Source organism: Coturnix japonica, chromosome Z, assembly GCF_054131305.1.
Source record: "Coturnix japonica strain WE chromosome Z, WE-NBRP24, whole genome shotgun sequence".
Lineage (NCBI taxonomy): Eukaryota > Metazoa > Chordata > Aves > Galliformes > Phasianidae > Coturnix > Coturnix japonica.
In genome coordinates this window covers 36,404,508-36,418,080 of record NC_140702.1, presented here as the reverse complement: position 1 = coordinate 36,418,080, position 13,573 = coordinate 36,404,508, and the positions used below count along the sequence as shown (strand labels likewise).

Here is a 13,573-nt window from a genome sequence, read left to right as displayed (position 1 = left end):
TTCTTTGTCTAGTGATTTCCTCCTGCAACCTATACACTTACTCTAAAAATTTATTAAGCTAGGCACACTTGCATTCATTACACTCCCTTCTTCCCTCAAGCCTTCAAGGGGATTGCCTGGGTTTCTACCTTAGTTCAGCTGTTCTAGGGACTGGTTGTTATTTTTGTTTCAATACAAAGCTGTTCCCTGCTGTTCCCAGATTAGAAGAAAGCTTTCCCTGTGCATCCTACTGCACGAAATTCTGTGCAAACTGCTGCAGAACACACTACTGATGTTCCATACCCCATTCCCCTATTCTGATCACTGTGCTCCTGGTTGCTCACACTCCCTAAGGGCTGCCTTTGTACATGTGGAAACGTTACATCACTGCTTCTGGTCTGTCTATGTCTACACTGTTACTTTGGTGAGAACTAGTGACTTCTTCAGCTCCTGGAGGCTCTCTCTTCACCCTGGGGCCTCCTTGATTTCACAATCAGCCTTTGCCAGCTGGGATCATCTGTTAAGATACTTTGGGTTTTGCACATATTAAAATAAAAAGGTTCATTCCAGCAAAAAAAAAAAATATATATATATACTTGCTGTCCCTTGGTTTTGCCCATACAGAAGTGGGGGACTGGTGAAAAAAGATTTTTCCCTCAAAGACTGTCTAAGCTGATGGGTAATCACACTAAGAGCCATAGATCAGCAATGGCTTGATGATATAAATCACTGTGGGATCAGGTTCTAAACAACAATTATACAGGTGTTTGTACTCCACAGACACTCAAACCACATTCAGAGATGTCTGATCTGATACTAGCATCAGTACCTACAGGAAGGTATCTTGTACTGATGATTAGTCCAGTAAGAATGACAAAAAATATTCCATTTTTCCAGTAATTTATTAATAAAAAAGGAAGATAAGTACTACTTCTGATTCAAAAAATAATAGATAGATGATAGATAGATAGATAGATGGATAGATAGATAGATAAAGAACAGCTGAACTGTTTGGTTTTTGAATGGTTCCCATTCAAAATGCTATGGGGCTTACAACCCCAAAACCAGTATGTGCAAAAAAAAAAAATTAAAAAAAAAAAAATTAGTATTCATCACGGATATCTCTGGGTTGACAGTAAAACTTAGAAAATGTGAACAATTCAAGTAAGTCAGAGAAATCCATCACCCTAGCACTCCGAGCCATTTGATTGGTTTACACACTAGGTGTACAATTACACTGTAAATAATGCACTCCAAGCCACACTGGTACTGTGTCTCACAATGAAGTAGAGAAATCAAATCTTCTGGCATACTCTCTTGTAAAAAGAGCATCTTGCCACCAAGATTCAGAATATTGCCCGTTTGGATGCAAAAATTGCCCCTTTAAGCGTGCATAAATGTTTTTTTATATATCTAAATGCCTCTTTGAGTATCACACAGTATCACAGTCTCGTGCGGGTTGGAAGGGACCTTAGAGATCATCGAGTCCAACCCCCAGGATTCAAGCCTCCTGTGTAGCAGAGTGGCACTTCTACCACTTGCGCCACAGGGGGGATTCAAACCCGGGCCCCAGTGTTGCAAAGTGGCGCTCTTAACCACTGCGCCACCGGAGTCATGTACATTATCCTTAGATGTCCGTATTTGAAAACTGAACTTTCAGTCACTTTTTCATTCATTACTTCACTCTTGGATTTTTTTTTCTCACAAAGGAGAGATGGATGGATACAGGTACTGTATATATTGCCTCTAGAGGGTGATAATTCTGGGCCTGATATTACAGCATCAGTGAATCAGCTTTGGTTTATTGCTACACCGTGACATCACTCCCACAGCTACCACTTTCGAAAGATCGGTAATCCCTGAAATTCACCAGTGGGGCATCTGATCATTCATTGAAAGAATGGGAATTAAAAATTTGCAGTCTACCACTGAGTCTTCGAAATCCCCAATGTTTGGAAGAACGCTATCCAGAGCTGTGTTTGAAGTTTATGAAAGGCAGTCATTTACATGCAGCTGTGAGAATTTTCAGCACTGACATTCCTTGTGCACACACTTTCAATTTTCTGTGTGTGCAGAGGCCTTCTGGTATTAAAATCACACCCATATTTTTACATTTATATTTCAATACAGCAAGGACACCACACACTGTGCATTTTTTACAATCAAAAGAAGTAATAAATAAATGCAAATACATTAAAAAAGAAGTATAGTATTCATATATTTATCCTGGCACTTTGGCTTTTCCAAGCAGTTTTAAATGATGCTATAAACAATAGGCTATCTTTCATTTCACACTGGAAATTGAAACTGGCTGTGAAACTGACTCTGTTTTAGGATAGGCTTTTCTTAATCAATGTAGCATTGAGTCAGAGCAAAGTGTTACCCAAGTTAATATTATGTCAGAAAACATGAAGCTAGAAGTTTCTTTACCAGGACACACCAATGAAGTAATGGATTCCTAAAATAAAAAGAAAAAAAAAAAAGAAAAAAAAAGATGCTGCAAGAAGAAGTAAAATCAAAGACTTTTCCCAAAATTAGTATTAAACTAGTATATTAAATACTGTTGGCTTCATTTTGAAATGGTAGGCATTTGCAAACTGCAGGTTGAAACAGAAGAGAAAGTACCAAAATATCATACATAGGTTGCCTCAGAAGTGGTGTCTTCTACTTGTTTCCATAGAAACTATAGGAGATGCAAAAAGCACAATAGTGCTATTTGGTAAAGTACATTCTCAACTACAAAACAATATTTTTCAGATCACTGCCATTACCTATACGTTTTTGCTAGCAATGAACAAGAGCCTGCATGCTTTACATGTGGAAGTAACCCACTATTTCACTGCACTGTTTCACAGCTGCTATGATTATGTCATTGCTGAAACGTACCACCCACTGCTTCACTGTGCTCACATCCACTGTTTAGTCTCCACAACTGTTGATGACTGTCTGCAGGTGTCATTTTTTCCTCACAGAGGAATCCAGTTACACATGCGTGTTTAATATGGTTTTCCAAGTCAGATGTCATTCTGTTGGGCTGCCCCTCTTCTGCTATTTGTTGCAAGGCCACAACATGTAACAGTATCAGTGGGAAAGTTCAACCTCTACTGCCTTGCCACTGACACTGTGGGCCAGCATGATGAAATGGAAGGATTACATACAAAGCAGCGTTTATATTTAAATGACATTAATAACACAGTGTCATTTGAAACACTTTGAAAAGCTTTACAGCTTTTACCTAAGTACTTAGGTACCTTATACTTTTAGTAATGCATTAGTAACTCAACAATTGCATTTCTTGTAATATCCACTGAAGACCAGCTGGAGTACTATATATTACACTGTTTTGCACTAAAAATATTGCTGAAGTGTGTCACTGCTGTCAGCTTTTTAATCGCATATTGTTAGGGTATAGATTAAAAATTAAAATAAACATAACTTTGAAACATTCTTAGCCAAAAAAAGAGAGCTTAATTCTTTTTCCCCATATTTATCTGCAAAGTATTAACAGTAAAATCAGCTCAGATCCTGGCAGATTATTTAATCTGAATTGCCTTAACATGACTTTCCATCTGAAATACTAAGGATTGAAATAGACAAAACTGTTTATGGTAACAGAAGATGATCTAGAGAAAAAAAAAGAGAGAGAGAGAGAGGGACAGAGACAGAGAAAGACAGAGAGAATTATCTCAAAAAGGAAAAAAAAAATTGTCTACACTAGAAAAAATGTATTAACATTAAGATCTTCTGGCACAAGTTTTCTTGGCCAATTTCAGCCTTATCTCTACACTTTATTTTTTCTACTTTATTGTTCAAGATATCAGTCAAAAATACAAATATCTCTCCACAAAAAGAATATACTTTGTATAAGGATATCTGCTGTAGTTGTTCTCAATGGAAGATACAGATATCTGCATCAAAAGTGTGGCCATTTTAAGTGTGGCTGCTATTCAGATACAGAATACCTTCACTGAGCATAGTCTTAAGAATCACTGACATAAAACATCCTCCAGGACTAGTTGAACATTTTCTCTAGGAGAATCTCCTATTAAAAGAAAAAAATAAATAAATGTACGTATTTTCTCTCTTACCTTTCAGGATGATCTTTGCCTCTAAATCATGCCATAATGCAGTTTCAGTGAAGATTTCATGGACAGTTACCTTTTCTTCTACAACTCTGCAAGCAAACATAAGCATGAACATGGCTCTGTATAGGGTAGGTTTCATTACAACACTTAATTTAGAAATTACTGTGGTAATACAAGTGGCTTGGCAGAATTCTTTCAGTGTATACCTGGTCTTCATGGTAAGATCTTTATCATTTGCCTACAGCATTATCTTGACTTTTCATGACTTCTCAGAAGTTCATTTCCCACCTTCAATCTTGAGGTTCCGTAACAGGAATACTTCTGAGGACAACAGCTCAAGGAAGGCAGGATAGCACCAGACTGATGTGCACAAAGTAGTCACTTTGTTTCTTTACATCTAGATCTGGTCCTACACTGGCTTCCAACACAAAATGAATCTCAGAACTGCTCTCAACTAATAAACTTCAGAAAGCAACAGATGTTTAGCTACTTTTGGAAAACAAGAGAAAGAAAGAAATGCATTAGTGTTTCAACATAAAGTAACATTCCTGAAGGACTAAGATACTTTTTGTCTTACCACACCAACCAGGAAGCCACTCTACTTCGATTGCCTGCAGATTTAGATAAGTAAGCCTTGATAATAAATTTAAACAAAATAAGTGGAAGATAATAGTTTAAGTCTTTGTTTCAATAACAGTACAAACTGTGTCTTATATACCTTCATGCAAATATATTCTGACTCTTGCAAGATATTCAACAGTCTAAACTCTAGAAAATCAGGCTTACTAAAATACTTATGTTAATAACATTCGTGTGCTTAACAGTATATTCTTTTTCAGTCATGCTAGAAGCTTATCAAGAACGTTAGTTGTGAATTGGAGCTTTAATTCCTAGAGATGAAACAGCAGGCAGCAAAAGCCATTTCTTCTTTAAGAAAGTGAATATTTCCTGTGGTTTTGTTTATTTGACTGTTTAATAACTTAGATATTCAAAGGTGTCAAGGGAGATGATGTCAGCCAAGCACTGAAATATTTCTGTCCAGGCTGGATGATTGCAACAGGGCCTTAATTAAATGGAGCGCTAAAACTAGGATTAGATGATAGGGAAAATGGTAAATCTCTCAACCAATATGCTACTCATGTATCCCTTGTATAGTCCTGAACCATGACCCATGTAGGGGTGTTAGACTATTGTGAAATTATAAAACAACAGAGTTAGACAATAATAGTGCTGACATTGTTATTTAGTAGTTAGTAAGTTAAAATCATAAGACAGATGGAATGGACTGGTCTAGCTCAGATGGCTCGGATGAAATAAGATAATGAATTTTTGACAAGTTCAAAAGAAGAACAACACGTGAAGCATGAAGTCTGGGCCTAAGATGGAACACAGTGTTTTGGGAAAGAAGAAAGATAGACTGATTAGTCTCGAGAATGGATAACATAAGTGATGTAATGTTTACCTGATCATATAAATATAGGACCTCTGTAAAGCTTGATTGTCATTCACTAGGAGTGACCCAAGCTCTGTATGCATGTTGCACTGTTGCACTGAGCTTGTTCAACCCACGAGTACCCACAAGTTCAATTCTTGACCTGGTTCCTTTCTGCAACATTAGACTTTCTCCATCAAAGTCAAAACATTTGTTTATAAATAATTTGTGTTTGTATTATTCTTAAATGCAAAGGAATTCTATTGTGCAATTTATCCAAGATGCTTCCAACTTCTCTATCTTATCTTATTAATATCCAGGTAACATACTAAGTGACAGTGCATGTCATTGATTCATAATTCATATACATAGTACAGGGTATCTTATCAAATGAGTTAAACGCATTTCGCTCTGTTTGCTAGTATAGTCAGTTTAAATAGCCACCAAAATATTTTCTCTGCATAAAAAGATTAGAAAACTTGGCTTCTTGAGAAATGAGGTTCTCAGAATGCCCCTGGTGACTGCAAAAGATCCATTTGAACTGAATTTTGTGGCTGTTTGTCACCACTTGCCTGGTCGTGTTAATGTTTACTGTTGTACCTCTGGCAATATATAATATATTTCAGCTGTTAACTAGGCAAAAGTCCCTGTAAACACATTCTGAACTTTAAAAAAGTCCGTCTGAAAATATATTTCAATAATTAAATAAATCCAACACAGAATAACCTCATGGCAGGAACAGGATACATCAATCAAAAAAGCTTAAGTCAGATGGAAGGAATTCATTAAGGTAAAGGAAATACCTGTGGCGTGAAGCTCAATTTGTGAAGAGTTCTAACCACAGGATTCCTGTTAAAGAAAGGATGCTGCTGAGACACTTCAAAAGATCATTTTATTGAAGAACAATTGCATGACCTAGTTTCCTGGTCAGCAACAAGATTTTGTAAAAACTTCAGAAACTGCTAAAAAGCTCTGTGAAGTTAGCATGTGTACTTTTATCTTTACTTTAGTAGGAAGGAGGGATTTGAAAAGATTTGATGTCATTTTACCTTACATTTAATTCTACAAGCTCATAAATTTAGGAACAAAGGAAGAAATAAACGTAATTTAAACTCAAAAGGACTTACTATATTAGGGGAAAAAATGGTTAAAATATGGTTGAAAACATTTCCTCTGCTTATTGAAGATACAAAGAATATTAATTTACAAGATTTACAAGAAAAACATGGCTTGACTCAACAGTTAATTAACAAGATTGGCTTGAATGGTAGACATTCTTTAAACAGCATCTATGAAATGTTACAGAGTGGAGGATCAGAGACAAAGTCAACATCTGAATTTACAGACAGAAACAATACACAAGAGATGTTCAATGGAAAAACTGGTCAAGATAATACATAAAGATAACAAAATTTTTCAAGTTATATGTTTTTCACTAGATGTACAGATTTTTGCAAAATAAATCATCTGATAAAGCATGGATGTAAAGATGTAAAGAGTGTTTTTTGCAGTTAGTTAGCTGAGAAGGGTTATAAACACGGTGCAGTTAATCTAACAGTCATGCCACCTGCAAGGGCAGTTAGAATAACAAGATGCCCTGGGATGGTGAGAAACTAGCCATGGTTTTGGGAACTCAGCAAGGGAGTAGCTTTCAGTTGATAACAACAAGCCGTTAAGATACTCAGGGATGGTATGTAATTGGGAACCAATGATGAGCTCCACTTTTGCAATATGTATGAGCTAATTATCCGTATTATAAATGTACACGCAGCCAAGCAATAAACGAGAATAGCTGATCGTATGTCAATGGCAGGTAAGGTCGTCTGCTTTTCTCCCACCGTTCGACAACATAAAGACTTGTTTCTGCCTTGATATTTTGTATATAGTGATTCCTATCAATCAAGTTTTCATGGATAGTTTCAGTTTTGATTGTGCCAAACACAAATCTGTGTATCAGGACAAGAAGTATTGCTACAGTAAGATGTGAATATAGTATTTTTGAGGCTAATGTTAAAAAAGGAGGTAAAATGTGAATCATACATAATTATATATAATTATATAAACTATAACTTTAAGGTTTATAAAGTGAAAAATTTGATTACTAATAAGATTTCAGCTACCTTCTCAAAATGATAACCAGCATAGACTGAACATCTCATAAACTTCTCAGTCTGGTGTTTCTTCTGAATAATTCTTTTGTATGTGTTTGAATTCTTTTGTGCACCAAACACGGGAGAGGGGGTCTTCTCTACTCTGTCTTCTGCATCAGATATGAAAGCTTTGGTGGTAAATAACTTTGTTCTAAAAAGCCTGAGATAGATCATAGACAGTGCCTAAGAAAAATAGATTCTCATAGGAAGTTTCATAAAAGTACTGAAATAAAGATCATCCAAGCTTGCCCACCTGTGGACCTGCAGCCATTTTCAGTAAAGGAAAAGTGTCTCATAACAATGGAAGGAATTGGGTTTTTTTTCTCCCTAGGTCTTTTTTCATTTGTCTGTAGAGCATGACTTAATTTCTCAGCATCAGTACTGTTTGATAACTGGTCTGTCCATCTCCACAGTCCCAGCTTCTTATCTGCCCATCCTTTGCAACACTTCAGCTCCATATTCCACTCAGTCACTTCTTGTTGCTGAATTCTCCTTGTGTCTCTCTTCCTTTTGCTATCCTAAGTATTCTATACAAAATATTATTCCAGTTCTGCCTTTATCTCACTTATTTTCCAGAGTGGCTACAGTCACCCATCTGACATATTGCCATTTGATTTGGAATCTCTGGCTTTTCCTGCACACTGAGTGAGAAACAGGATACCAATAGAAATTAAATCATAGTGTCTGTGGATTTACTATTTAAAACTGACTCTTTTTGCTAGAAATTGACCAACATTCATATTGGGACAGCAGGCTATTGGACAGATTTTTCTGCTACTTTTCAGCATGACATATTCCTAGCTGACCTGATGAATGTAGAATTAACACAGAAAACATTTAGACTGTTGTATACGGGTGTTGAAGTGCAGGTAGTAAGAGGCTGTTGATGCAAACTGTGTGAGGACAGGTTGTGGTTGCCCCAGTGGGCACAATTCCATGGCACATCCCCACAGGACATAGTTGTCCTCAATGTACCTGGTGATGCCTCTTAGAAAAGGTCCATTCCTGCAGATTGGAATGAAAAGTTCTGCCAGGGAGGAGCTGGTGAGGAGGGGAAGGGTACTGGTTCTATTTCTTCATTTCTCAAGATTTTAACTGGTGATAAACTATATATATATATATATATTCTAAGATGCAGTCACTGGCATTCAGTAAGTTACTCTGCATGTCTTCAGGCAACACTGCTTACTTAAGTCTAGATTTTGCCCTGCTTTACTACTCCTTCACTATATATTGCTGCTCAAGCTCAGCTTTCTAAGGTCATCTTCTAAGTTGGCAGATATAAACTGAAGATGCTTGAACTTTAGAAAAAATCAGCTGTTCAGAGCAATTCCTTGGATCACACATGAGAGAGGTGATGAGAGTTGGTGATGACTTCAGAATTTCTTGTCCACTTGGCAAGTGTAAATGTGAACGTGGAAGAAAAGAGCTGAACAAAGAAATATATCTTTGTGATTCTTTTTTAATTTTCTTTAATTGGAAAAAAAAAACCGTAAAAAAGAGAGAGAATTTCTAAGCATTTTCGATCTGTTCTGGATTAGCATGCTTTTGACTTCAAAGATTTAAAGAGCATTCTGTATATGAGTGTACATTACAAATCTTTTCTCTAGCATATTATAAACATCCACCTCTACTGTTCTTCAGCACCAGAGTGCTAATTCAGAAAACTCATTCCTTTCTCTAATTAATGTCTGTTAACAAAGGCAGTCCACAGTGGATACTTGTAAACATCATGAGAATTCCCAGTGTTGCTAGTAACTTAGTCATCCTGAACAAGGCTTACATTTTGCAAGATATACCAGAAGCCATTCTATCAGCCTAAGTCACATAGAATATCTGGTTTCAAAATTCAAAGCATTCTGAATAACTCTATGCATATTGTTCTGTATTATATCTTTGTATCTGACACCTCTGGAATACGCATGTAACTGTGTAAAAAATATAATAAATATATATTGTTTTTAAAAGAGAGAGATAAAATATCTGAAAATTTTAAAATAAAACATTTTATTAAATTGGTAAAGCCACTTTTTTTTCCTAATGCACAAGTTTTGCATGCTTATATGACACAAAAAATCTTCTTGACATTAGTTGTTCACGTGTTTTCTTCATTATCACCTACTTTCTTCAATAACTGAACCATTTAGTAGCAAATAAGAGTTTTTCCACTATGTGTACAAGTAATAGCATATTTTTGAACAGTCTTCTTAGGCACTTGTGAAGGGGAAAATATTAGATCATCAGAGGAATTAAAAATAGAAGCAGTAATAGATTTGGCAAGTGTGAAAGACAGAACTGGTTTTCTTTTGTTGTCTCAAAGCTTGCTTCATGAGGCCTTCCTGATGATAAGACTCTGACTGACAACTGTTAAGTATCCTGGAGGACGGATGGTGGGTGTCATTGTGCCGTAGTGTTTCTGCTTACGACCGCAAAGATAAGCAGAAATGGGAAGAGCAGTCTTTCTCAGGGGTGCTGTTCGAAGGAGCGGACCACTGCAGAAGGTGATAATGCTTGTGTCCGGCAACAGAGACCCCCTCTTCCTTCCTTGCTGGCTCATCTGTGGCCAGGAATGTCACAAAAGCTGGTTGTAAATCATCTTTCGAGAAGTGGTTGCCTGTTTGTTCAGAAGTTTGGTATTTCCCCCAAAAATGCTGAGCTGCAATTCTCAGACTTCGAAGAGAAAAATTCCCACCGAAATGGGGGATAAAAGGCCCTCGCTAAACTGGGGACTTTGGAGAAAAACTCCCAAAGACACCTTTGACGGAGAATTCCCTGAGGGGAAAACTTTGTCGGAAGAACCCCGGGACCGGCTTGCTGCGGAGCTCCCTGACTGTCTCCCATCCCCTGCGGTGATCAGACGAGTTCAGACGATCCACGGTGGTGACTATCTCTTTCGCTCTCTGCAAAGACTCCTTGCTTACATTTCCTACTTTTCCTATGGCCTACCTTCCCCTCCCCATCTCCCTAAAAACGGCTAGGACTTTAATAAACTGGTTGGACCAACATTTGAACCGTTGCTCCTTAATCTCACGCCGGGTATACACATATCAAAGAACCTTGCCTCCCTCCTACAAATTGGAGTGAGACAGCAAGATTAATGCCTTGGGAGCAAATTAGTTTAGTTCATATTGAGAAAACTGTTAGGAAGGAGTCATATTATGTTAAAAGGAAGCAAGAAAAAGGGGTGATGTTTAGTCTCTACACAATTAACCATACTTTCTATTGTCATTCAGAATCTCATTTCTTTTATGGAAATTGTTTCAATGGAGAGACCTGTTTTACAACAAAGTCAGATCAACATCCAGTTTTATAAGACAAAAGGAGTTGTAAAGAATGTATGCAGTGAAATTCCAGATTAAACCACAGGCTTAAAAATGTCATACATTTGACATCAAAATATGGAAATGTCATACCCTCTTCAATTTCTGTAAAAGTGGAAAGTCATGATAATAACATTCCTACAGACCATTGTGTTGAATGCATATTAGAATGGAATACCACTTGCTATTCTTCATATGCACTCTGTGTTATTGATTATGTTTTTCAGGAAGAGCAAAAGGGAATAAAATTTTGGCAGGTACCATAATGCTGTTCACTGATTTAAAGTGTACTCTTGCAGAAGAAAGATTACAGAAAAGGCTGCAAAGGACCTTCTGCTTACTCAGTGTGATCACAGAAAGAGCCAATAGACATAGTCATTTCACTAAGAATTAGTCTGCTTGTCCGTGACAGGGTCCACATTCATTCATGCCTGCAGTGTACTATCCTCCAGCTCTAGTGGAGGATAGAGCCCCCACTACCACAGCTGTGTTTAAAGACAAACATTCATTTGTAGAAAGAGATTTCAGTTTCATCCTTTGTCAGAAATGTTTTAGTACGTTTGGTTTTTTGTGACAGAACAAATCCTGGATGCCCCTCTCAGGTCTGAATACAGTTATCTAGGAATCTTCCTACAAAAAGTGTGTAACACATTTTAACTAGTACTTGTTCTTTTGTTCCAAATGTTGGTATAATTTTGCAACACCACTTCCCTTTGTCATGCCTCCAGTAAAATATGGAATATGTAAAAATTATTCATGCATCTTCATCAGGTGACAAAAGCCAGCTGTTGCCAACTGTTGAACAAGAGAAAAGCGAAACACCACTGTGAGTCTTCATTGTAAGTCATATTGTGATATTACTGTATCAGCCTTGGCACCTTTCAAACTAAAAACTGTAAAATGAAATATATACAGCACTTCTTCTATGAAGTGAACCATATATATTTCTGAACCCCAGTATGAAGAGGCTGCAAGCTTTTGAGGATCAAGCAGAAGGCAAGTCCTTCTAGAGCTTAAACACTGCAAACTCTTATTCACTCTCTGCTTTTCTGCTCCTGCACTCAAACTGACAGCCATTAGAATACAATGACACATAAGCTCCCTCAATAAGTTAAAAAGTTGCTTCAATAACTGGATATTAAAACAAGTATGAAATTAGAGAGGGAAATCAAATCAATTGTAGGTCCAGAAGGAGACAATTGTTCTGTCCTTGGATCTGCTAGCAGTTGTGCTGGGTGCATACATATTAGCTGATAAATGGCTGGTAGCAAATACATGCTTTCCTAGGGATGACTTTTAAGTCACCATACATCAAAAAGACAGTGTCAGCCTTTGAGGATAAACCTGTGATGATTTGTTGTGCTCTTTGAACTGCCTCAGAGACCCAGAGACTGAAGAAGTGCCTGAATGTTCCCCTGAAACCACTGGGAGGATTGAAAGCTTCAAAGAGGAACACTATCACATCCAAGGGGAAATGCATTGATTGAAGGAACGAGTGTGAAATAGTCTTTAATAATTACCAGAATGCTGGAATCGACTGGTGTTTTGCTGAGCTATATTTTATCTTTATTGGATTAACTGTGGCACAGTAGGTTATGTCAAAGGGAATCTGCATGAAGATTAAAAGTAAATGTGGTGTGAATAATAGATAACTTACATTAGATGCAACAGCATGCAGCAATTTTTATTCACCTATGTAATTAGATTAAAATAAATCTGCTGAATAAAGTCTAATATCTTATCATAATCCAAATTCAGAAGTATTAGGAAGTAATGATAAAGGGATATTTGTTGGTCATTTGAATATGCATTTGAATATACAGCATGTAGCTGTACAGATATACACTTGATAGGGAATAATTTTGCAAAGAATTATTGAGAAAATAAATATAAAACTGGTTTAGACATGCTGATAAGAAGTGTTCTATAGAACTGCTCATAACTTCACCATCAGATATATATATTTTAATTTTTTAAATACATTTGGGGTAAATATAAGGGACAGACATAAGGCAGTTGAGTTTAATATTAAGTTAGTATAAGAAATGTTTTGTGGCATTTTAAATTCATATACACGGCATCAAGCCTTTCAGATTCTCAAGTCATTTTACGTATATATACCAGGGAAATATTTACCAGTTTTGTTTTTTTAAAGCAGAGTGTTCAATTTTTGCAAAGCTGAGCATCTTAAAATATGATTTTCAATATCTATAGAATCACAGAGTAATTTAGGCTAGAAAAAAATCTCTGGAGGTCACTAGCATCAAATAAGATCAGTTAGCTCAAGGCTTTGTCTGGTGGAGTCTTGAACAACTGCAAGAACAGAGATTCCACACAGCCTCTGCACACCTGTTCCAGAATTTCATCACCCTTCCGGAAAACAGTAATGATAATAATAATTTAAAAAAACTTAACAAATGAAAATCAAAATTTTACCTGATACAGCTCCTGAGATCTTTCCCATGTCCTCATGTTGAACAGTTTACAGACACCCGACACCAGACACAGACACTTACCTTTGCTTTTTTTTTCCAAGCTGAACATTCGCACAAGTTGTGCTGTGTGCTCCAAATGCACTTTAGCAGCTCCCACTGGACTTGGAGGTAT

General features: G+C 36.8%; 1 long non-coding RNA gene across 1 annotated transcript in view; it reads right to left on the bottom strand.

The window, feature by feature from the left end:
• Nucleotides 1-4,060: 4,060 nt before the first annotated feature.
• The window catches only part of LOC146753922 (uncharacterized), a 40,433-nt gene continuing 30,920 nt past the window's right edge, over nucleotides 4,061-13,573 (bottom strand). Inside the window, exon 3 of the long non-coding RNA XR_014939404.1 lies at nucleotides 4,061-4,153. This is a non-coding gene — a long non-coding RNA (uncharacterized LOC146753922). The remainder of the gene's footprint in view (nucleotides 4,154-13,573) is intronic.